This window comes from Pan troglodytes, chromosome 7, assembly GCF_028858775.2.
Source record: "Pan troglodytes isolate AG18354 chromosome 7, NHGRI_mPanTro3-v2.0_pri, whole genome shotgun sequence".
In the NCBI taxonomy this organism is placed as follows: Eukaryota; Metazoa; Chordata; class Mammalia; order Primates; family Hominidae; genus Pan; species Pan troglodytes.
Genome location: NC_072405.2, coordinates 118,899,145 through 118,926,415, shown reverse-complemented (window position 1 = coordinate 118,926,415; position 27,271 = coordinate 118,899,145). Strand labels below are relative to the sequence as shown.

Here is a 27,271-nt window from a genome sequence, read left to right as displayed (position 1 = left end):
ATATTGTATTTCTGGAAACATCTGGATGATAGAGTAAATTTTTGTGCAGCTTCATCTGAATATTTGATAACATTTAGACACAGCCTGAGGTTCCTAGACTCAAGCCATCCCCTACTGTTAGGAACAATTTTTTCTTCTTTTCCTCCTCATAAAAATGGGTTCACTCTTCTTTATTTAGTCTAACAGAAGGATCCATGTACCAGCACTGCCTTAGCTTTGCTTGGCTTCAGTTACACAAACTAACCACACTCAGTTGGACGGCAACTGCCGTAGCCGTGTGCCTGCCCGCTCCAAATTCATGAGTGGAGTTTTTCCACCCACAGTGTCAGGTACAAGATCTGAAATAAGGATTAAATTCTCTAGTACAAATAAGGGGAAAATTTAAATGAAATAATACTTGTGCTAAGCTTAAGTTATACCCAACTTCTCCCCATACAGAATAATACTAAAAGCAGGCAGGTTTTCAATTGATTAATCACTGTCATCCTGGCACTAGGCTAACTTCCTTACATATATTATCTCGCTTAACACTTTACCTTTTATGGAAGGCAATATGGAATTCATCTATAGAGTAATTTATCAAATTCTTAACTGTTTGAATATATTTCTCTCTTACTTTTTTTCAATCATAGTTTGTTTTAATCTAGTTGAGCTGTTGGTCCTCCCCTCCATTTGTGGTCCCTGAGGGCTGTCAACTCCCTGTTGCCATGAAATACCAATTACATACTTCCAGACCACTAATCTCTCTCCACCCCACCAGCTTTCCTGCTCCTGACCACAGAGTGACAACATCAGCTGCACCATGCCACGGAAAACAGGACTCAACATTTTCGGAGAACCAACTCAGCTAAGAGAGCTTCCTGAGTTGTGAAAACCCTCTTAACACATCAATATTGCATGAACCTTAATCTCACCTGCTTTTCTTTTGGGCACAGGGGTCATTAGCCATGTGAACATCTTCAGTCCAACCACAAACAGAAACAGGACAGTTGCTTTTGCCCCAGGGGGCCTTCTAACCTTAGCAAGAGGGTGGTACAGCTCCATGGGCAATGTGGCAAAGTGAAAATCCTGTTGTCTTGCCACATAGAAAACCAAGATATTGTGGGAGCTTGAGCTAGTATTTAACTTTTTGGCTCTATTCTAAGCCAAATTGGAGGTGTCTTATAAAAACAGTTGGATAACTCCTAGTCAAACACTAAAGAAAATATTTCCAAGAGTGAGCACTGGCCATCACCAGTCCCTACCTATAGTTTAGGTGATGTATTTTGCAACTGCATTCAACCAAATTTTGTATGAACCCTCATCAGGTCTCAGTGTTCTTCCCTGATTCAAAAACCACTGAGAGGACTAATGAAACTGTATTTTTCCAACTGTATACTCACTTTCAAAACATCATATCACTAAGCATAGGTAAGATATTCTCAACTTCTTCTCTAGTGTGCCTTTTTATTATTAATGAGCACAATTGGTCATTCTTGGAACTTTGATTCGCTCTTATGGGGATTTTGGAGTTTAAAACAGAACATAAAGGTTTATAAATCAATTACTTTCTGATTATTTTCTTTTTTCTCTTTGTGGTTTCCTTCTTTTTCTTTAACCTAAAATTCATTGCTGGGTCCTAATGTTATGGTGAACATGGGATGAAAATAGATTCTGGTAACATGTTACAAACCGCCAAATTCATCCATATTTCATGTATTTCTGTATCCTGACTTTCCACAAAGATGTCGTATATAACTATTTTCAAGGCTTCTTAATCTGTTTCTGAAGAGCCAGTTTTATTAAAGATCTTGTGGGGAGTTGAGAAGCAAGTAAAGAAAGTATCAAAATAAATCACTACTCTCTTCATTTGTTTTTATAATGGGGAAGTGACATCATATGGTGCATTAAGACTCAACCACAACCACACAGCACTGCAGTATATGGGAGACTCAGTATCAAAATTCCACCGATGATCTAAAGCTCTCACATACTGTGATACACAACACATGATACTGGATTAAACTAAGACACTCCTTTCTTTCCAAAGACATTGCAGGGCAAATCATTCCCTAAGCAGGTGGTGCTTCTGACCCAATGCCTACTCAATGTTCTGAAGTAAAAATATTGAACACAGCACTAGAATTGGCTATTTGTTCATAGGGGAACTGAAACTGGAATAAATCATGTACACTTTTTATTATGAAATAAAGAAAGGACTTTTGACAGCAGATCAAATAATTTATCCAGATTCAGAGTGAACATTTTATTTATACTTCTACTATACTATGAATAGTTTTCCTGAGTACAGAAAAAAAAATGAATATAAAGAAAAGGAATTAAGCCATTCATTGCCTTTTTTTTTTTTTTTTTTTTTTTTTTTACAGAATCTTACTCTGTCATCCAGGCTAGAGTGCAGTGGTGCAATCTCGGCTCACTGTAACCTCTGCCTCCCGAGTTCAAGTGATTCTCTTGCCTCAGCCTCCCCCATACCTGGGATTACAGGCATGCCTCACCATGCCTGGCTAAGTTTTGTAGTTTTAGTAGAGATGGGGTTTCACCATCTTGGCCAGGCTGGTCTCGAACTCCTGACCTTAGGTGATCCGCCCACCTCAGCCTCCCAAAGTGCTGGGATTACTGGCGTGAGCCACCGCGCCTGGCCCCATGCACTACTTCTGAAGAATGCTGTATTCTCTCATTCTGGAGATGATTGTCACTTCCCTCTGATTTGTGACTGTCAATGATAAACTGACAATGGAAATAGCAGTCAAGTATATAAACTTTCCTCTGCTTTCAAAAATCTTACTTAAAATCTTATTAAAATTTGAAAACAAAGCTAATATCTTATTGTTCTAATCAGAATCTGCTCAGAGTCACCAGTTATTTCCACTTACTACCAAGAATTGAAGGATATGATTTTCTTCTACTCCTTACAGCATATATGCAAATATCACCAGCCCAAATTTTCTCTGCATTTCAGCCCAGAATAGAAGGTGAAAGCTTTGGGCTCAGTAAATGTTTTAAATGACTAAAAGGGCCACTAATTATGACCTTTTCATTGTACTGTGCTCGGCAGGATAACTTGTGTGTGTCCTCCTTATATCCGCTCCTTCTTGAGCAGGCTGCAACCCCAGCCTCAGCGACTTTGGCAAAGTCTCAGGCAGAAAGAAAGAAAATAATGCTTTGAGGGTCAGGAAGTCAGGCAGAAAGGAGAAGTTACGTATTTGATAAACTGAAACATAACCTGAAAAACGAGAGAGATCTATAAGTCCCCTAAGTATTGCCTGCATATGCTCTAACAGCAACCTAAGAAAGTGGCAAGACTTCAAAGGGGGAATGGTTGAGTAGGGTGTGTAAGGAGCCAAGATCTCAGGCACCAAGATTCCCTGGTCATAAAAATCTTCTGTGCCCAAGTGCAGCACAGAAACAGCAGAACTTCAGACTAAATTACAATGTAAACTGGATTAATGTTGTAACTGCAGTTCAACTGTGGCAGACTACTGACCGATATCTGAATAAGCTTCTCCAATGCTTTAGGACCAAGCAGAAACACAAAGTTCTGGAGGACGGGAAAAAACAGTCATACTAATGATGAAATTTGGAGTCTCAAGATTGATAAAAAAGTTTTTAATGTGATATTTTTTGTATAAATATGTTTATTTTGCTTTGATAAGAGGCAAACTTCCCTGATATATCAGGTGCTGTTAACATAACAAAAGCCCAGTACCCAACTATGTATTCTTGAAAGTCGGAAAAACTGGTTTCTTTCCTTGCTTCTACCTTGGGTGTGTGCTTTGACCTTAAAATAAGTCACTGAAGTGTGCTCAGCTTCAGGTTCCTTATCCTTAAAATGGGAATAAGTGTAGCTGTCAGGCTTATCTCACAGGGCCAGTAGACACAGAATTACCAATAGTAGTAGTAGTACCAGAGTTAGAGTTGGTGCTATTGTTGCTGTTGTGGCTTATTTTGTTATGACATGTCATGAAAATGGTATAACTTCCCTAATAACATTAACCAATGACTATTATTAATACAATAACTGATAAACATCATAGTTTCTCTAGCTGGAAAAGGTAAATGTTGCAGATAATATAAATGTGCCTTTATATATTAACTTATGTTTTGATAAATGTATTAAGCCATAACTAGAAATCAGCTTTGAGGTTATATTTCTAAAAGAGGGATAATTATAAAACGCTCTTTGAAAAATCACTTATTAAATTTATGAACCTACTGAGGAGATGGCTGGTTGATTTTTTATCCTGTGAGTAATATTCAAATATGGGTAGTTTGCCTTTTAAAGGATATTCCAATAACCAAATTTTAGTGGCAAACTGATTTGAAATAGAGCATGGTATCTTAGCCAAGCAATATTTTTGCTTTAAGTCAGGGAAACAAGAGCTGCAGAACCAGGAAATGTGGAGGAGCATGGAAAATATTTAATCAAGAGTTATTCCACTACAGGAAAATCACTGGTGTCCATAAAATGAAGCAGATGACAGCATTGTTCTGCTTCTTAGTATTATGGGAGGAGGTACTAGGCGTTCAATTTCGTTCATTTAAAGAGGGGAAAGAACAGAGAGCAGAATGCTGAAATCTGGCAGGGGATGGGGCTGGGAGGGTGTAGGTAGGCAGTAGGGAGAGGTGTGGAATCTACATAACATTCCAAAGATGAATTAGAGCTAGGAATTCTACTTTTATAAACTATGCAGACAAAGGAGAAATGATGAATGAGACCATTAAAAAATATCTAAGGGATCTGAATTTTACCAGTCTATAATTTGCAAAACCTTGAAATTCCCTTTATCATAACTATATTATCATGGAAAATCCTGAAGTCAGTAAGTAGTTCCTACTACCCAACTAATAAGTTACCTATTACAACAATAATCCAGAAATCTATATTTAAATGTAGCAGTGAAATGCTTCCATTATCTTTGGAGTTTTTATTTCCTATTAGTGAAAAAGAGTGACTCATCAAAAATTACTCAGTAACTGATGATCATTCTAATTAAAATCTAAAGGTAGCATTTGTATTGTTTAATTCACGTGCATTATCACATGACGGGAAAATACATCATTTTACTATAATATTCTATCTTGACCAAAAACACTTAACAATCTTATGTTCATTTTTTCTGCTTCCCTGAGATATTGGTCAGTCTTATGTGCCTACTCACAAAAGTGGAATAACCACTTGTTACACAACTGGGACTGATACTCAGCATACCAGGACAACAGTCTGTTTTTAATCTAGATCAACGAGATTACAGCCACTGTGACCCTGGCCACTTCGAAAAGCACATAGATTCTTTTCATTGCACACACACACAAATCAATCTGTGTTGGGAAATTAGACCTCTCCTTGCAAGTATCATTCTGAGAAATAGGCATTGTTTCTGTGGGAGAGCAGGATGAACCTAACTATTTTAAATGGATGACGTAAGTAGCCCATTAAAGATGAACCAAGATTGTACTAGAAAATAAGTTTGAACAAAAATCATCAGAGTTAATGCTGCAAAATGGCCTGAGTTCATCTGCACTGAGAAGTGCCACTTGGGCTGAATTATTTATAATGCTAAATTTCCTCATGTGGTAAATGTAATGCAGTATTTGGGTAGGATTCTGTTTAGTCGGTTAGTTGCTTTTAAGCCACTGGGCCTTTAAAACCCCAATGCTCTTAAATCTGGGCCAAGAGATGGGATGTGACCACATTATGTCTTGTAAAGTCTGTATTAATCTCCTTTTTCTGTTGTCTAATCTCCCATCTCTCAATACTAAGATGATGAAGAGTAGATTAGGTAATCACACTATGAAGCTATGCAGGGGTACATTAGCATGAGTCTTGCAGTAGATTACACGAGCAAAAGAAAGTCCGTTACATCCACTCCTTTGTCCATAAGCTGGGACAAAGCATTTGATTTGACTGCTGCCCTTAAAGGGGTCCAGGAAGCCCCCTGGTGGGGAACCAAAACTAATATTCAAACTATACTCCAGAGAATCATTACCAGTTCTTATCCTTGACTTTGACGCTTTTAAATTCTTTTAGGGATTATTGCCAACACGTGCACTGTAATCACTCAACTCGTAGTTACTGTGGCTCCTAAGCAATGATTAGCTTTTAAGCAAATGAAGTCTATTAGATTAATCTTAGATAAACACCTATGTTGCCAGCTGATTATTGGATAACACACAGAATCTATTTCTGAAGGTGGTGGCTCTTTGGAAGACTATATCACCAGGCTCTCTCTTAAAATAGCTTTCAATTGGAGAGTTTGGATTCATTCAGTCCAAATAAATGAGACCTGTGCCTAAAAGTTCAGTTATTCTTATTATTTAAATGTTTCATTCTGTGGTGATTTTGTCTCCCTCCACAGTCTTCTATTCAACATCAAGGCAATAAAAACAAACTTTTAAAAAATTGTTTTGGCAATGTAAGTAAATCAAAATATTTACTTATTCCTTATGCATAGTCTAATTGAATGATATATTCTTAGCATTACCCCTGTATTTCATATATTAACAGACATTTTGCATTATTGGTTTTGTGCTGCAAGCATATTGTTTTGAATCAAGTATCCTTTAGAACAACTTCTCCATCTCTTTGTACATGTCTGTATCAGCAGTTAAGTCAGACGCTCCAAAATAGTACTGTTATCTACTCAATAAAGAAGTATTAAGCCTTTGCTGTTCCTTAGACTCTGCAACCCTCTTCTCTCTTTCCATCTTGACTCCAGTCTGCACACTTAGACAACCACATTAGCAAGGACCAATCTTAACTTTAGGCATACTAACTTTAAGCATCTCCATTTACCATTCTTTGATTTGATATCTTTACCATTTTTGTTAGTCCAGCCATTACTTTCTTCATGCATATTTAGTGTCTGAGTTCTTAGGCTATTTATGTACTCAGAAATCTTTGGAAATAGAACCTTCCTTGCATTTTTTAGTTCTCTACTGTGCTCTCCTTGTTGTAGGCAAAGGGGTAGGGCCTCTGCTTCCTGCTACTCTTTCTCCCTGATGCCCATTTCTCTTATCCAGGATTCCAGATTATCATTTGCTCTCATACTCCCTATAACAAGGCTATTTTCCCAATTGAAATAACAATTCCCTCATTAGACAACTTCTTCACCCATCCCAGACTGCTGGACCAGCTATTGTCTGTTATATAATAATTCAGGTCGAAGTTATTCCTCTCTCCTGTAAATGAGTCTGTTTCTGGCACAGAACATGCACATACAGTAGGAGAGGCCAATTTCAAATGCTGTAACCTCTCAACTTGGCTTGTTCCACTGTAATTCACTATTCATAGTAAGTTATATCTAACATGCAGGAGAAAACAAGGATATCAAGGTATGTGACCATTGGCAAGAGAGATAATAGGTATAGTTTATCAAAAAAAAAAAAAAGCTTTAAGTTGGATCAAACCAGGTACAATTTTCACTTGATCTCCTTGTAATCTAGAGACAGCTTAAGTATGTGGACTGTGTTTGCTCAGGTATCTATATCCTTTTTCTAATTGAACTCCATTCAGGTGAGAAGCAATATTGTAGAGTCAAAATAGCGGAGACACAAACATTAGCGGATCTATGATCTAGACCTGGCTTTGCCATTTACTATTACCCTCACATTGAGCAGGTCTCTTAACATCCTCTACTTGTTTCTTCTAGGTTATATGGGGACAATAATATTCATTAGCAGATACCTGTAGACCACTGAATCTTTAAGACTTGGCTTTGGTGAATTAGAAAAGCAAGGAAGAAATTCCTGGCCGGAGAAATCAGGCAAAAGAGAGAAATAAAAGGCATCCAAGTAGAAAGAGATAAAGTTAAACGTTCCCTGTTTGCAGATAATATGATTCTATACCTAGAAAAACCCATGTTCTCTTCCCAAAAGCTCTTTGATCTGAAAAACAACTTTAACGAAGTCTCGGGATACAAAATCAATGTAATCAATGTACAAAAATCAGTAACATTCCTATGCACCAACAACATTCAAGCTGAAAACCAAATTAAGAACTCAATACTATGCACAATAGCCACAAAAAAGAATAAAATATTTAGAAATACAGCTAACCAGAGAGGTGAAATAGCTTCACAAAGAGAATTACAAAACACTGCTCAAAGAAATCAGAGATGACATAAACAAATGGAAAAATATTCCATGTTCATGGATAGGAAGAATCAATATTGTTGAAATGGCCATACTGCCCAAAGGAATGTACAGCTTCAGTGCTATTCCTATGAAACTACCAATGACATTCTTCACAGAATTTGAAAAACCTATTTTATTTTATCTTTTCTTCAACTTTTAAGTTCTAGGGTACATGTGCAGGATGTGCAGTTTTGTTGCATAGGTAAATGTGTGCCATGGTGGTTTGCTGCACAGATCAACCCATCACCCAGATATTAAGGCCAGCATCCACTAGCTATTCTTCCCAATGCTCTCCCTCCCTCTGCTCAACCTGAGAGGCCCCAGTGTGTGTTGTTTCCTCTGATGTGTCCACGTGTTCTCATTGTTCAGCTCCCACTTATAAGTGAGAACATGCAGTGTTTGGTTTTCTGTTCCTTTGTGAGTTTGCTGAAGATAATGGCTTCCAACTACATCCATCTCCCTGCAAAGGACATGATCTCAGTCCTTTTTATGGCTGCATAGTATTCCATGTTGTATATGTACCACATTTTATTTATCCAGCCTATCACTGTTGGGCATCTGGGTTGATTTCCTGTCTTTGCTACTGTGAATAGTGCTGCAATGAACATATGCGTGCATGTATCTTTATAATAGAATGATTTATATTCCTGTGGATATATACCCAGTAATGGGAATCCTGGGTCAAATGTTATTTCTGCCTGTAGGTCTTTGAGGAATCACCACAGTCTTCCACAATGGTTAAATTAATTTGCATTCTCACCAACAGTATAAAAGCGTTCATTTTTCTCCACAACCTAGCCAGCATCTGTTGTTTCTTGACTTTTTAGTAATCGCCATTCTGACTGGCATGAGATGGTGTTTCATTGTGGTTTTGATTTGCATTTCTCTAAATCAGTGATGTTGAGTTTTTTTCCATATGTTTGTTGACCGCATGAATGTCTTCTTTTGAGAAGTGTCTCTTCATGTCCTTTGCCCACTTTTTAATGTTTTTTTTCTTGTAAATTTGTTTAAGTTACTTGTAGACTCTGGATATTAGAGTCTTATATCCAGACCTTTAAGTATTAGACCTTTGTCAGATAGATAGATGGAAAAAAATTTCTCTTCCTCTGCAGGCCGTCTGTTCACTCTGATGACAGTTTCTTTTGCTGTGCAGAAGCTCTTTAGTTTAATTAGATCCCATTTGTCAATTTTTGCTTTTGTTGCTATTGCTTTTGGCAGAAATCCCTATTTTAAAATTCATATGGAACCGAAAAAGAGCTCGAATAGCCAAGGCAATCCTAAGCAAAGACAACAAACCTGGAGGCATCACATTACCCAACTTCAAACTATACTACAAGGCTACACCCATGTGAATAGAGTTCCCCCATGTTCTACCTGTGGTAAACAGGGTGAGTCAGAGTACTGTGGGAACACAGAAGTAGGGCACCAACCAGGTCTGCAAGGATTGGAAAGACTTCCCAGGCCAGGTGATGCCCAAGCTGCTTTTCTTGAGATGCAACCAGATTCCCCAGAGCTTTTTATGCATAAATTGTGGGGTCAAAACAGAGAAATCTCACCTTCTAACTACAATGAGCTGGTCTCTAAGGAACCTCAAACCCTAATGGGGCACACAGGCCTTCCCTAATCTCATCACTGCTTACCACTATAGTACATAACGGCATCTATGGAGCCAGGCTGACCATGGTAATACATCCAGAAGAAAAACTCTAAGTCAAAAAACATTGATAAGCAGGGTAGTTCTACTAAACTCTTTGTGGAAAAATGAAGGGCATTATGTAACACAATACACAAGAAATCTTCTTAAAAACCTCAATAAGAGCAACTCCCTTTCCTTAAAGTTCTCATGTCTGTGGTAGTTGCTGCCTTTCCTGTTCTCTGTCTCCTTGTTTAATGTCTGTCTTTCAACGAATGTCTCGATCTCTGTCTCTGTTTGTTCTCTCACTGCCTATCTGTTTGTTTTCTCTCTAGGTGTCCCTACCTCTCTATCATGTGTCTCTCACTATTTCTGTCTTATGTGTGTGTTTGTATGTGTGTGTGTTTTTCCATCTCTCTTTGTCTCTCTCTTTCCCTCTATCTCCACCACCTCCTCAACTTTTCCACCTGCTTATTTCTTCATCCTGACTGTGGAAGGCTCTATCTCCCAAATCCTTTGTTCTCCCAATGGGTCTATCCATCTTTTTTAGCAGATAAGGTAATCTTCAGCTGCTTTCATTTTCCATCTCTATCTTTCACCCCACTGTAAAAAGAAGGACTGTTATCTCTGAAATCCACATTTCGTAGAAAATCAGAGATGGAAAATTGTAAATGCTTATAGTTTTATCATCCTTTTTCACCATCTCATCTGTTATTATTTCCTTCCTTTCACTCTCCTTATAAGGAATAGAGAATTTCTTGCAATTTCACAAACTCCTTCCTCCTTAGAAGGTCCTTTCCAGCTTGTCTAACGTATGACTTCCTCCTGTTCCCTGGCTAATTCCCATTCTTCTTTTAAACACTAAGTGTCACCTACCCAGAAAGGAGGCTGCCCCGTTCATTGTGGAATCAGACATTCATTTAGTGCTTCCAGAGCCTTCTGTGCTTACCCTTACAGCATTCATCACACAGATTAGGAATTGTTAATACGGTTTAATGTCTTCTCCATAAGACATGGTTTCATAGACATATGAACCCATGTACTTTCAGTGCCTGGTTCAAGCTGCTGCTCCATAAACATCTACTTAATGAAAATTGAAATTCTAAGGGATAAGAGTGATCCATGCCAATTTCCATTTTCTTTGAAAGATTCCTATCTTAAATTGCAAACAAATAGACCAATGTGCCATTACTGATAAGCCTCTCCATCTTTCTCAGATGACCTCAGCAAAGACAGAAAAAAAAAAAAAAGAGCTGCAAGGGAGAGGAAAAAGATAAAAGACCAGGTTCAGTGGCAAAAATCACAAAGCAATTCTTGCAAATCATAAACTAAAAACATCTTGGCTGCATAAAGCTGCTTTTAAAGCAGAGTCGTATAATTTAAAAAGATCATTTGTACAAGGGATGCCATAACTTTGGCCAACAGTTCTCTTACCACTGATTTAAGAATCTTGGAATAGGTAATTCCAAGGAAAAGGCTTAAAGTAAATGAAAATATATTCAAATTATAATCAAATGAAAATGCTACAGAGGAGATGGTTAGGTGGAATTTTTTTCAGGTCCCTAAATTTAACCATATGAGATTATTTTTCAAGTATCATCCTAGTCAATCTCTGGGAATGGATTTGCTTTTTAATACTAAACCACATTTCATCACATGGATGGATCCTAACCTCCCTTATTTAGTTATTTCCCTTGATCACAGATAATTTTCCATGTTATATATACAGCATATACATAACATGATGGTAACTTTTTCAGACTTGGCAAACTGGAGCTACAAATATACAAAATAAGCAACGGTTAAAATCTGTTCTCTTCTCCCAGTGAACTGAGTTACCTGCATGAAATACTCTGTGGGGATATTATGGCTAACTGTTTCACAATGAAGTATAACAAAAAGATGAAAAAGGGGCAGGTTTATGATGTGTGAATGATGTGTTTAAGTCATTTTATAGACAAGCTGTCTGTAAGGCACAACTATCTAACTGTAGGTTTAAACAGTATCACGTTAGGTATTGTTTAGATCTTATTTACCTGGACAATATTATTGATGTGTTAATTAGCCAAATGCATACAGAGTTTCTCTAAGTGTCAGGGACTGGGTAAGGTTTCTGCTATGGAGTTGAGGGTGTGAGTGAAGTTTTGGGAAGGTTGAATACCAAGAAGAAAAATAAGACTTGGCATCTAGCCCAGAGAAGCAGACAGTTAAATAAAGGAGAGAGACTTGTAAACTTGCAATTCAGCAAAGAGGAAAACAATGGCCCTTCTGGGCCCATTCAATGGAAGGAATCTTAACCATCAAGTTTAAGATAGGCCTGCCAAGGATGCAAAAGCTGAGCTAGAATATTGGAAGTGAGTAGGGAGTAGTAGAGAAACTAGCTAGAATGGTAAGATTTAGGAGAAAGAATTGCCAGTCTTTGATGACTGGTGAATGAGGGGGGTGGGAGAGAGATAACACCTAGATTTCTGCTTTGGAAAACAAGTAGGTCCTGGTGTGCTGCAAGTTGTGTTCTTTGGAAGCAGATGCCAAAACAAAGACTGGCATGACAAGTATTTATTAGAGATCAAATTCTGTAGAAGGAAGGCAGAGGAAGCGGGGTTAGGTGGAAGGAGAAGATGAATTGCAATGCAGGCCTGATGCCTTGGTCAATGTCTCAGGAGCTCTGGGTAGCATACGGCTCATCAAAGTTGTCCTGAAGGGAGCTGAAATGGCTGGGGATTTGTGCTCTCACTGTACTGAGTAATTGGATGTAGACCAGTCCAGGAACGGCATGGTCTTAGGTGAGATGGCTCTCTGAGGCTGTGGAGAAACCTGTGGGAGCTGACAACTGAGGCTGCTTGCTGACAACATTCCCAGCTACTGGATACAAGTCCTCCTTGAGGGGTATCTGGGCAACACAGGTTGGAGCAGGAAGTGGTTTGAGTGAATATAGAGTTCTATCTTGGACATATTAAGACTGAAAGACATTTAGCCAGAGACAACCTGTAACCAATTAGTTGTATAAGAAGTCTTTGAGTGCTGGAGAAGAGTTTGGTCCAGAGACATAGATTTTGGAATTACCAATATTCGAGACTAAATTGAAGCAATGGGAAGCTAGGCAAGCTCACCCAGGCATGTAAAAATGGCAGAAAAGGACCAAGACTGGAAGCCAGGAGAGCACCAGCTTTTCTGAAACAACCAGAAGGAAAGGATATTGACAAGGTTTAAGAGAGAATGAGAATCCAAGGAGGATCATTTCATAGGAAACAAAGAAGGAAAATCCTTCTAGGAGGAGACATTGGACAGGAGTCAGCACTTGCCTTAGAAAACTTCAGTAAGATAAGGACCCAAGTGTCCAGTGCATATGTGTGTCTGTATGTGTGTGTGTGTGTGTGTTTGTGTGTATGTGTAAGTGGGCTATCTATAAAGTCCACACCTCAGGATCAAACCACATCTTACCTCAGCATCTCTATCTCCATCTGCCATCTTGTCCTTATCTTTAGTTTTGAAGGAGAAATGGTCTTTTCTCCATATTAAATGTTAAATTACTTGTTGGTTTATCACATTTAACTCCTTTCTTTATATATTTTTCTTCAGTTGGCTATTTCTACCAAGTCTCCATATTTTCTGCCTTATTGTGACAGATCTGCCCTATAGTGGCAGGTGGAAGCCGTGGTAAAAGTAAGTTTAGCTTGATGCCATCTTCTAGCTGTCATCGGATTTCTCTATTTTCTTTCATTGATTACTTTTCTTGTATCAGGGGTATATTTCTATTATTTTTATTTCCTCTCCATTCAATCCTCACCACTGAAATGATTATTCTCTTGAAGACTGTTAATGATAACTACCTATGTTTTTCTAATCTTTGTATTCAAGTTATTAGGTAGTAATCATAATTTTGGCTTTACAGTTGAGGCTCAGAGAGATTATTTGATTTGCCAGAGATTACAACATTACGAAGAGGCTCAACCAGGATTCAGATTGGCATTTGCTTGGCTGCAAAGCTTTCCTAGAACAGCCCACTGCCTTTCTCACATTCAGGACTATTGATAAATTCAGAGATCTTTTTTCCTCATAATCCTTGTCATCAGCTGCATTTGATATTTTGGCTTTCCTCTTTGTGGAAGACATCTGTTTTTACCAGTCTGGAATTATTTTCTTCTAAATTGGGTAAGAGTATCCCAGTTTTCTCTTTAGAGACCCACTCATTTCTCTCATTTCTAATGTGTCTATCTCAGCACATCAGGGCTGGTCTCAGTCACTCCCAGATCTAGAGGTAAGCACATGACATAAAAGAAAGCAAATATAATAAGGCCAAAAATCCTGTGTATATGCCAATGTTCCTGATTATTTTAGGTACCCCATTCCTACATAACCCTTATACTTCTAGGTGGAAAGACTGAGGTACCAGTTTGAAACATGGACTTGCTGAAAATAACAACTACTTGTATGATTTGCTGAAATCCCTGTCCTCTTTCCACTGTACCACGATGATCCAGTGTTTGGCTTAAGCTCATAATTCCAATACAGGCCTTAAGCTCATAATTTGTATGGCCAGCAGCCACCAGGAATGAGTCACAAGCTGGCCAGCTTGTTCTCTGCGATGATTTGGGGTCTTCTCATTTTCCTTCTGCCTTGTTCTCATTCTCTATGTGGTCTTAGTGTCTACCAGACTCTTGTTCCTTCAAATTTTAATTTATGCTGACTTCCACTTCTAAAAGTGATAGACCTTGGACTTCTCGAAATATATATATGTAATTAATATATATATATATATATTTTTTTTTGAGATGGTGTCTCACTCTGTCACCCAGGCTACAGTGCAGTGGCATGGTCTCAGCTCACTGCAACCTCCACCTCCCTGGTTCAAGCTATTCTCCTGCCTCAGCCTCCTGAGTGGCTGAGATTACAGGCACACATCAACATGCCCAGCTAATTTTTGTATTTTTAGTACAGATGGGGTTTCACCATGTTGACCAGACTGGTCTCCAACTCCTGACCTCATTTGCCTCCCAAAGTGCTGGGATTACAGGGGTGAGCCACTGCGCCCGGTCCAAAAATATTTTTTATTGTCTATTTCTTGGTTTAGTTGGGGTTTGGGGTTGTTTTCATATTTTTACTTCCAACTAATTCTTCCCATTTCTGGTTGCTTCAGAGCACTTACAAACCCAAGATCCAGCATCCAGGAACCCAAACATAGCACTAATCCATTTGGCCAATACCCAAACTTGTTATGCTGGTGCTTCAGAAGAGGAGGATCAGACAATTTTCTGAATTCACATTTACCTCTCCTGCTTGTAAGCAAGAGTCTCAGGGATGAAGACCAGGTCTGGTTAACTTTTGGTTCTCTCCGTCCCTGAATAACACCATGGTAGTTATTGAGAACATCTTGCTATATTAAGCTGGTTGGACCCCATATGGCTTAGGATTAGAATCTTAGAATTTCAGTTTTTAACTGTGCCAAGAATTCTCCCTCTAACCTGGAATGACTCAATATTTCCCTTACATATAAATTAGGGATGCTGATTGGAATTGTCTCAAAAGACTAATATTTTCATACCAAAAAGTGAATGTTATAAAATGCACTTTATGACTATTACATAATAGAGAAAACCACAAAGAAAAGAGGTTTTCATTTATTATGATTTCTCAGCTTAATTTCAAATTTTATCTTTTTTATAAAAATGGCTTCTGGAAAAAATTTTTACCAGAATTTGGAAGTTTTCATTCAAGTTCAATATGAGAAAATCCTAGAACAGTAGAGAATCATATGATATTGGACAAGATCTAATTTTCCAAAGAAGGAAGCAGAATTTCTTTTGCACGTTTCTAGTCTTTTTCTACTTTTTTAGGTGGTAGTTTCTTCTTTATTTTGTTACCTGCATGGCAAAAATAGAGAACAAAATGTGTGACCACAGGAATTCTAAGCTGAATTTATGATCGTGAGAGAGGTATGCTTAGGCATCACTGAGGGATGTACTTTGGTCTCTTCGGGACAATGAAGTCATCCTAAGAGTGGTTATGTCTTGTCTTAATGAAATCATAGAAAGATTTCTATCTGAAACTACCACAGGTAGAACAATACATTTGTGAAATGATAGTTTTCTTCAGTGTATGAGTTTACATATAGTGAAGAGTAACTCTATGTGGAAGAAGATATTGAAGTTCTAATGGACTATTAAATAAGCCCCCTGGTTTTCCCTCTTGAATCTAAATCAATTGAGATGGGCAAAGGAGTGAGCCAGATGAAGATCAAAGTAGGACTCCCAGGGAACATGTGACAACAATGAGCTTCCCGATTATGAGCCCTGAACTAAGCAAACTTATTCACCCACTCACTGTGGGGGAAGAAAAGCAAGTTTACAACCTTTACCACTAAGATTTCCATATGGTCCACTAGAGCAGATTCTCTGCAGGCAGGCAAATCCCAAAGACCAAGGGGAGAAGAAGGAGCTACACTTGCCAGATTCTCCTTCGAAACTCACCAATCTTGAAATTAGTCTGCCTCTCCTGGGGAAGAAAGTAAACCGCTGAGAGGGGAAAATTCCTTTTGAATGAAAAGAGGAGTGAGGAATAAGAGCACTTCTGGCCCCTATCAGCACCACCAAATGATGTGTGCCTGGCACACTCATGAGTGTGGGATTATAGGCATGAGCCACTGTGCCCAGCCTTTTTAAACTTTCCTATAGAAATATCTTTTCCAAAATCCTGGATGCTCAAAATGATATTATCTCAATAATGATACTTTCCCTAGAATATATTGTTTGATGTGCTATATTGTTCTACAATGTTTCAGTTCTTAAGAACCTTTCTGTTAAATATGATGGTAACCTTGTTTACTATCCAATTTATCATAATTTATATTTCTGATACTTATAATAACCAGCTGTGGCAGGAAAGACCTGCAGAAGATTTTCTTAGATGTTGATGCCTATGAAGAAGACTGAGAAAGAATGGCCAAGGGTGGGAATTGAGCCAAGAAGAAATTCTCCTGGAATCCAGCAGCTTGGGGGAGTAAAAGAGAATTTCCATGGAGGTGCATTTTCTAAGAACTATATTAAAAATTTTTTGCCATCAATGATTTTGGCTTTGCAAGGTCACTTTCTAAGTGTTTCTTTTTAAACATACCACAGATCATTAAAAATTTGTCTTTTAACTTTCTTCTTTTTTTTTATTTTTTTATTTTACAGAGACATGGTCTGGCTATGTTGCCTAGGCTGATCATGAACTCCTGGGCTCAAGCTATTCTCCAAACCTGGCCTCCCAAAGTCCTGGGAATCCAGCAGAGAAGATTCAAGAAGATTCCAGAAGTGGTCAAGACATTGATGTTAAACAGTTAAGTAAAATAAGGACTGAAATACATATTTGCCTCTGGCAAGTAAGAAGTTACTGCATACCTCAATGAAAGTAGTTTTAGCCGAATGGTGGACTGAAAGTCATTTATAATGGGTTCAGGAGTAACTCATCTGTGGAAATGGAAACTGCTATTGTGAAATGTAGCTTTCCACTTCTAAAGATTTACTTATGAATAGAAGGAAAAAGAAAGTACAAGATTTTACAAGATATGTTAGGTCAAAGGAAAATCGATGTTCTTTCATAAAAAAATGACTACCAATCTAATAAACATATTGAAAACCTATAGTAATTAGTACCTTACTGATGTATTTCTACATAATGCTATCATACGATAAATTACAACTAATTTCTGTGGTTCCTGTAATCAGACCATACAGTATACGATGGAACTAAATGTGATGAAAAACAATATATACAAGAGAGTTCTGCATGCACCAGGAACTTTATCAAAGGCTTCCTGGAGGGAGTAGGGCTTGGCCATTCCTTAAAATTAGGTGGAATATAAAAAAAAAAACACTTGGTAAAAAGGACAAAGATTTTTCAGGATGGCAAGAAGGAATAAAGGTATTGATTAAAGCATAATAATTAGAATGCAATTTTTATTTTTGAAAAATTCTTCCCATTGCCTTTTCCTCTTTCAGAGGCCCCAAACCATTGCTCAGCTTCAACCCTGGTCTTCTCCTTCTTCTTGAAAAGACTCCCAACCCTAGAATTATTAGTCAAACTAGACATGGGTCAGGATGGGGAAAATAAAACAGATTGAAGTGGTTTATGTGTTTTTTCCCTTTCTTTACCTAAGAACATATTTATAATATATCACAGGCAGTGATTACTATGTATAAGATACTAAATCAAGCACTTTTTCCATATTAACTAATTTCTATAATTTAATCCTCACTATAACCCTATATGAAAAGTATTTCTATTTTGCATTTTACAAATAGGAAAACTAAGACACAGACAAGGTAAGTAAATTACCCAAGGTTATCCAGCTAGTAAGTAGCAGACCTAAGATTTAAACCTAGGCAGTCTGGTGCCTGGGCCTAAGCTCTCAAATGCTTTTCCTCTGCTGCCTTTATCCTTTTTTCCATCTTTATTGTTATTTTCCACTAAGTAAAAGTAATGCAAGCTCAAGATCTAAGAAAATAAAAAATAAATAAATAAAATCAAAAGTATGCTGTCTTATAATGAAAACAATGGTCCCAAACCCCTCTACCTTCAACCACTGTTTGCTTTTTAATATTTTTTATTTATGTAAGTATGTTTTAATGTAAATTGTATAAGCAATACATCTTTATATTATATATGCACATATTCTGAAAGGTAAATACAAACACGACAAAATTCCCACCTACCCAATGGTACAGACATTTTAGAAAATTGACAAATAAATAGCAAAAGCCTGCATGCTTCCCACCTATCCCAAAGCTAATCATCAATCCCAATTTGTGTAATTCATCTTCAGAAAAAGGATATTTGCACACAACCAAAATAGATGTATCTATTGTTATACTTCTTTAAAAAAGCACAACAGAGTAAATGAATCATCTTTATGCACTGTGCTGTGCTTTGCTTTTTTCTTATATAATGATAATTATTTAATTTTTATACAACAATAATTATTTATTATTTAAACAATCTCTAAAGAGTAGATGTTTCACATATAATGATATATGTACAAAAGATGAGTTAAGACACATCCAAAGCCATGTGGTTTGGGGCTAATTCCTTGTTACATAAATTTTTTTACTTAATATAAATACGGGTATATCCTGTGAACTAGGAAGTATGGGAGATAAAAAACAGTACAAAATGTGGTCCCTGTCATTAGTAGCTTATTGTGAAGATCCAAGAAGATGTCAAGTAAAGGCAAGTGTGTCACTGCCACCCTCTGCCCTGTTCTTTGGTCAGGGCCTCCAGCGCTTTGTTCTGCAGCTGCAATCTTAGGCCCATCATCCCACTGTGCTCTGAAGAATATAACTTTTCTGGAAGAAATTCCTGTCTTCAATGCTTCAGGCAAGTTAAGAGTCTCAAGTGGACAGAATATCAAATACTTGATTGATGGCCAGCATCCCTAAATGAGAGTTATTTCCACTCTGGTGTCTGATCATGTATCCCTGGAATGACAGACAAGTGGGCTGTCCTGAAAGAGTATTCCTGGACCTTTTGAAATGTCACCTTCTTCTGAATGCTTTCATCCACAAGTCCATCAAAGATACAAACTTTGTTTACATCAACATCTTCAAGAGTGTATTCTAAGTTAGGAGTCGGGAACACAAGGGTTTCCAGAGGAAATAAACTAAAAGAAGTCTTCTTTTATGTCTGGCAAGTCGCTAGAAAATTCATCTTCGCTCTTCACACAGGGCACTGTCTACTGTGAATCCAGTGAGGCAGATCCAAAATGGCCTAGTAGATTTCATCTGAACCATACAACCTTCATATCTGTCCAGCCAGTCTACTCAATTCCTTCTTTGACATGGGGTGGGTCATACTCAAATTGATACACAGCCTTTGTCCTGAGTGTTTGTCTTCCAAAAGAATCTCTTTGCTTAGAGATCTCAGAAAATATTTGCTGTGTTAGGGGCAGATTCCTGGATTTTCTGCGCAATTGGCTTTTCTTCTTTCTTTTTCTTGCTTTCTTTTGCCTTCTTTACTGCAACTATCTTTTCCCAGTGTCTCTGTTTTCTCTGGATATCTTTCTTATGATACCCAGAAAACCAAATTGTTTGAGAATGAGCACCATCCTGCACTCTGGTGGTCAGGGTCTCTCCCTCCTGGCATTTGCATTCTGCATCAATCTGCAGAAACTGAAAGCTCTCAGATATTTTAGGTATTCAGATATTTCAGATATTCCAGGTGACTGTGTTCTAAGCACTCCCTTCTAATTCCCAGTCCATGTGCCTAGTCCACTTATCCCATCACGCACTTTGCTTTTTTCAATTGAAAATGTATCTTCAGTATTTTTCCATGTCAGGACACACACATCTACTTCCCTTTCTTTTAAAGGTTGCATGATATATAGTAAGATTACACTATAATTTACTTAACCAATATTTGTATATATTGATGGATACTTTTAATGTTTCCATTTGTTTTAATTTTCCTGTTGTTGCATTTTTCTTAGATTTGTTGTGAAACTGAAAGAGTTAATGCGAGTAAAAAATGTGTTTTTTCTTTCTGGCAAAAATCCAATTATAAAAATCTAACAAAAACAACTGTACATAGAAGTCAAGACCTAAATATGAAGAAGACTGAAATGTGGCATGATTTTAAGTAGTTAGTAGAGTGTCAGCAAATATATTGACTTTTGCACTAGGATTTTTTTTTTTTTAGCGACACATGGTTGTAACACTGGATGTATAAAGAAGTCATTGTAATCTCAACGTACTCTGTAGCTCACCAGTGAACAGTTCTGTGTATAACAATGGGGAGAGGAAATGGGTGAACAGACTGATGCAATGCATACACATATATCAAAAAAAATAACTCTTCTCCTTTTAGCTTTACTTCTCATTACTGCTGTTTCTCCTTGTCAACTGGGGGTCCAAATATTCTCTAGGCACCACCAGGAAGATAAGCTGACAGTGCCCCAACCACACACACACACACACACACACACACACACACACACCTCAAAGCTCCCTTCCATATATTCTGAGCTATAGCTGCCTCTACTCCTCTGCCTCATCCTTCATCTTGCTCTCATCCTCTTTCTAATTTCCAGATATTTTTTAAAATCTCATTTTGTCTTCCAGCCTCCTATCTTTCCTAGGCATTCATTCCATCTTGTGTTTCTTTACTGTAATTTTCATAGAAAAATAGCCTAAACTGGAAACCACAGAGAAGATATTTTTAAAGAGGTTAGTGATTGTTAATTACAGTTACAGCCTAAAGACTATATTCAGATGAAAGAGAGGAAAAACACAGGAAATTCTGAGAATAACTGATGAATCAGTTCCTAAAGAGGGCAGTAAAGTTGGATTCAGCATATAAACAAAGTTCTTTAGCAAGGAAAAAAAAGATTCATTCATTTCAAAATTCTTTACTGAAGTTCTACTATATTCCAGCAATGTCATAACCACTGGAAAGTATAGTGGTACTTTTTTTTAATCCCATTTTTATGGATCTTGCATTTTAGTTGGAGGAGTCAAACAAAATGAATATACAGAATGTTAGATGGTAGTAAGCGCTATGGAGAAGATTAAGACATAAAAGGGAGATACAGAACGGTGTAGAGTATCAAGCAATTTTAAATAAAGTGATTAGAATGCCTCAGTGAGCCAGGTGTGGTGGCTCACGCCTGTAATCCCAACACTTTGCAAGGCCGAGGTGGGCAGATCACCTGAGGTCAGGAGTTTGAGACCAGCCTGGCTAATATGGTGAAAACCTGTCTCTACTAAAAATACAAAAATTAGCTGGGTGTGGTGGCAGGTGCCTATAATCCCAGCTACTCAGGAGGCTGAGGCAGGAGAATCTCTTGAACCTGGGAGTCAGAGGTTGCAGTGAGCTGAGATCATGCCATTGCACTCCAGCCTGGGGGACAAGAGCAAGCCTTCATCTAAAAAATAAATAAATAAATAAATAAATAAATAAATAAATAAATAAATAGAATGCTTCAATGAGAATAAAACATTCAAGCAACAATCCAAAGTAAGTAAAAGAAAAGCCAGGCAAATTTCATGGAGAAGACTGTTCCAGGCAAAGGGAAGAACAAATTCAAAGGCCCAAGGCCAAACAAGGCCAATATAGTCAAGGGACAACAAGGAGATGGACAACTGAGGAGAATAGTAGGCTGTGAGGTCAAAGAGGCGATGGGGAACCCAATGGTATGGAGCTTTATAGGCCATTGCAAATACTTTGGCTTTTGCTTGGCATGAAATGAGAACACAATAGATAGTTTGGGACAGAAAATATAATCTGATTTACATTTTTAGCAGAATAACTCCAGATACTGTGTTGAGAATAGATTGCAGGTGCACAATGTTGGTGGTAGAAAGAGGATAAATTAGGAGGTTATTGAAATAATCCAAACAAGAAATGATAATGACTTGGCTGGCATGGATAACTCCAAAGTGTGTAGCCTAAAGAGCTGGAGGGATGTGAGTTGCCATTACCTGGCATGGGGAAGATGATGGGACAACAGATTTTGGTAAGGAAGATCAGTGAAGTTTGAAAAGCTTATTGGATACCCAGTAGAGATGTTTCATAGGTAATAAGAAGTATGAGTGTGGTTCAAGAGTTCAGGTTAGGCTGGAGATATAAAAAGCATGCAGCTGATAAATATTGACTCATTTTCCCTTATACAGAAAAGAAGGATGGATACTACTGTGGGAAGTTTTATAACGTAGGGAAGGGAAACTGTTAATATCTGATGGCCTCTATTTTGTCTATGAAAGCCGAGGCAAAATAATCTACTCAAAGAGAAAAGGTTGAGGCTGTTAACCCGCATTTAGTGAAAAAAATTGCCAAGCAACATTGAAGGCTCCACTGGACTTGAAAACCCTAAGCCAGAGCCACCTGGCTACTGAACAGTGCAGAAGTAAGACTGTGTAACTACCAACTAAAACTACTATAAACTTAGGGTTTTCAGGGAGATAAAGGACGTTAGGATTAGACAGTGCAGGGTTAGATACCTGGTGCTACTGGCTGCTTGTCTGGTGTCAGATATCAGGTTGGTGAAAAGTAATTGCGGTTTTTGCCTTTGAAAGTAATGGCAAAACTGCAATTACTTTTGCACCGACCTAATAAGATACTTAACCTTTGAAATCTCAATTTTGGCATTTGTAAAGTAAAAATAACAAAATCTACCTTGCAGAGTTGTTGTCACTGTTACTAAACATAAACATAAGTTTTCCAGAGCATCACAAACAATAAATAAGAGTTATTGTTACTTCTCATATTACTGTCTTTCCTACTTTTTATTTGCCATCTAGTTTTCCCTCATCTCTTTTCAATTCTGCTGGCATTTATTGAATACTTATTGAATGTCATGTAAAGCTGAGTGCTTTATAAGCATTTTTGCATCTGAGTCTCAAAGCAATTCTCTAAGCTAAGTACTATTATTATCCCATTTCTGAAGATGCAGATACTGAAATTTAGAGACTTAAGCAACATGCTCAAGATGAGACTTCTAGGAACATAATTGCTCTTTGAAAGCAGAAACAAGTTCCCAATTTCTGCTGCAGGGTCTAGTTCATTACTATTCAGACAACAGACAACCAGGTTGTATTGGATGAAAGAATGGATGAAATCCTCATTTGGAATCTCAGAAGATGTAAAGAACCCACGTAAAAGTCCATAGGAGAGTTAGAAAATGACTATTTTTAAGTAGCTTAATATAAATACTCTTTTGCTTTATTTTTTATTTTGAACTTGTAGATCAGTGTATTGTTTAGCGGTTCCTGTGTAAGAATTCACCCCGAAACGTAGTAACTTAAGACCAAAACTGCTTGTTATAGTTTGTATTTCCTGAGGGTTCTAAATAAAGATCAGAAGTCTAACTGGACTAAAATTAAGATATCCACAGGACTGTATTCCTTCTCGTGGCTTTAGAGGGGAATCTGCTTCCTTGCCTTCTCTAGATTCTAGAGGCCACCTACATTCTTTATCTCATGACTCCTCCCTCCATCTTGAAAGCCAGCCATATACTATTTTCAAATCTCTCTATGACAGCTACCCTGGCTTCCATTACCCCGTCTTCTCTGACTCTGAGTCTCCTGTCTCCCTTGTGATTATAATAAACTCACCAAGATGATCCAGGATAATCCTCCCATCTTAAAATGCTTAGTCATATCTTCAAAGTCCCTTTTGCCATGTAAAATAACATATTCACAGGTCCTGAGGATTAGGATATGGACATCTTTGCGGGGTAGTGAAGCTAATTTTGCCTCGCACAGACAGCTTCTCTTACCTACCTGGCAGTTGGCAGATTGTCAGCCCAGATGCCTCAATTTTCCTCCATGTGATCTCTCTTTTCATCTGCAGGCTTGCTCATGCTCATAAAAACATAGTGGTCTCAGGCCTTTAGCTCAGAAAGAGGCCAGGCTCCAAAGCACAAGCAGTTTTCACATTTGCTTATGTCCTTTTGACCAAAACAAGTCACATGGCCACCCCAGACTCAAGAGGTAGAAAAATATACCCCACCTCTTTATGGGAGGATTTGTGACATCACATTGTAAGAACCTGGATGCAAAAAAACGGGAAGAACCTGTGGCTATTTTTCAATTTACCAAAATTAACATAATATGTGAGTGAGAACTTCTAAGGCCTTCCCTCTTTGATTGGAATAATTGAGGTCTTTGCATGGCTATTTCCCTTGCCTAGAATGCTCAAAATGCGTTATCTTTTCCTGGCCAAATTATTTACCCCTTTCTTATTATAGCTTAGATATGTATACCTCCAGGAAAATTCTTCTAACCCCAAACCCCATAGTGTTCCTGGTGCTTTATCTTAGTGCTCTCATTATACTGAGTACTTACCCCTAATATAGCACTTAGCGCTCTATATTGAAATCACCTGTTTATCTTCTTGCCTTTCATCCTAGACCATAAGCTTCTTTTGGGCAAAAAAATGGCTCTTAGTTTTTCACACTTTCTCTGTGACTTAGCAATGTATCCTGTATATAGTAGGTTAAAAAGGTTTTATTGAATACATATATTAAGAAATATTCTATAAACTCTGATTATAGAGTTTCATCTACTCATTTATCCCTCAATTGCTACTAATGTTTTTTTTTAAAAAAATAGATTTCTTTACTTAGTGAATCTTTAATCCCATACTTTTTTTTCCTACTTTAAAACCTAGCCTTTCATTGATCAGCTAAACAAGAAAGGAAGGAATTTCTAGTACTAAACATCAGTCATAGAAAAAGTTTTCCTTGGAATAAAAAGCTAAATTGTGATTTTGGTACCTCGATAATACAAATTGGTTGTGTGACATTTACGAAATCCACAAATTGCTGCCAAGGATGCTGATTTGCCAAACTAGACATCTCTAAGGCTGTCTTCATCTGGGTGGCCAGTCAAAATTAGGAGCTCAGGGATAACTTGACTGATATTTCTTCAAACTAAAACCAAAATAAAAGCTGAGGTATTTTGGGATGTTTCCAGGAAGGTCTTAAGAGGCTGCCTGATTGCTGTTAATACATAAGGCAGAAGGCAAAGATTTCCAAAATTACATGACTCAAGGGCTAAGACTCCAGAACTGCAGACACAACATGAGTAAGCAGACCACTCCAAATTGCCAGTGGAATTAAGGAATTAAAAAGGAGATGGTGAGTTACAAGAAACAGAGCTTGTTTGGGGAATGGATACTTGGTGTGCCTGTAACCAAGAAAGCCAGCTATAATACAAGCTAAAATGAAATGTACAGATGTTTAATATAATGAAATAACCAAGGAGGAACCCACCCCTGTGTTATTCTCCAATGTAATATGTAATGTTCTATAGACCATACTTGGAATATGGGTGGTTGCCCTGGCCATTTTTTAGCTCAGGTAATGATATTTTTATAACCTGAGTTATGAAGGACAAAAATATATAAAGACAGCATTGAAGTCCAAAGACAATCAAGTTAGCTAATGTTTAAATATCTTGAGAGTGTTTCTATGCCAATGTTAAAACTGTCACTGTTAATGCCTGAATATTTTGCAGAATCTCAGTTCATCAAACCGTAAAACAGATCACAGTTTAACAACAATAGCAACAAATTCTAGGCTTTTTGAGAAAGATTCTGAATTCCAAGCCTGCAAGCAGAATATACAATAAAAGGCATATTCTTGTCTATTTGGAACTTATTCATGAACTCACCCATGCAAATTGGCTACAGCCTATACATTGTCACTAATTTTGAAATCTTGCATTTAAAACTCAAAGACACAATTCATTTAATCTTGGTGACAACACTGAGAGGTGGGCATTATTATTATTATACTCGTTTTTCAAATGCAAACTTGGCACAAAACATTTAGCTAATTGTCTAAGGTTATATAATTATTGTATAACATACTTGAATCTAAGCAGGTGATTCCTAAACCTATTCCCTCAACCCAAGCACTACACTGACTCTCTTAAAATATACCATGTCACTTGTCCTAAAGTGTATATTTAGCATGGATGCACATGGAGAATTTTGAAACATCCTAATACAGTCATTTCAATTTAACAAATATTTCTTGAGCCCATGTTAAGTATGAAGTTCTTTATTAGACTCTTTCCAAAAAAAAAAAAAAACTTCGTGAACAATATATATCAAGTGGTTTACTGGTTTTATAATTTCTCTTAAAATAATTTTATAATTGTCTCATTAACTAATAGAGGAAAGCATAAATCTGAGCCCACAAACTTAGACATGTAGGAAATAATACTTATTCATTACAATTCAACCTATTTAAATCATTGCCGTAGCTTCCCTGTGTTCACCTAGCAAGAAACCCTTTCTGCTGCGTTGTTCCCCTCCTCCAGCATTGTCAGGGGCTCAGTCTTACATCATACCAGATTCCTGGGGATGGGGATAAATTAATCCCTTGGTTATCTCTTAGAATGTCTGAATGTCCATTTCCACAACTTGTGTGGCTCCTGTAAGTCTGATTCCTCTGTCGTGTCTGTGCTCCATGTTTTGGGTAAGGGAATGACAGGCAAGGCTGGGAGCCCTCAGACCCAGGACCATTTTCCTTTGATGCCCCATTTTTGCCATGTTTCTTGGACATGATCTTGTCATGTCTCTAGTACATGATCATGAAATGGGGCAAGCTTCTCCTCTGATCACAGATTTCTGATCACTGACCCCAGATTTCTCTAGCACAACCAAAATTTCTTCTTTCTGCTAGATCTCAATACCAATACATGCAACTGGTAAATTGCATGATGCTGAGGTTTAGGGTGTGACTGATCCCATCACCCAGGCACTGAGCATAGTATCCAAAAGTTTTTCAGCACTTGCCCCACTCCTTCCTTCCCATATTGTGGAGTTTCCAGTGTCAATTTTACTCATCTTTGAGTCCATGTGTACCCAATGCTTAGCTCCCACTTATAATTGAGAACATTTAGTATTTGGTTTTCTGTTCCTATACTAATTTGATTAGGTTAATGACCTCCAGCTGAATCTATGTTGCTGCAAAGGTCATGATTTCATTCATTTTTATGGCGTGTAGTATTCCATGGTGTATAT

The 27,271-nt window shown here is 37.7% G+C and overlaps 1 pseudogene; it reads right to left on the bottom strand.

Annotated features, from left to right (window-relative positions):
* Positions 1-249: 249 nt before the first annotated feature.
* LOC100613216 (uncharacterized) lies at positions 250-26,770 on the bottom strand (annotated as a pseudogene).
* Positions 26,771-27,271: the final 501 nt, after the last annotated feature.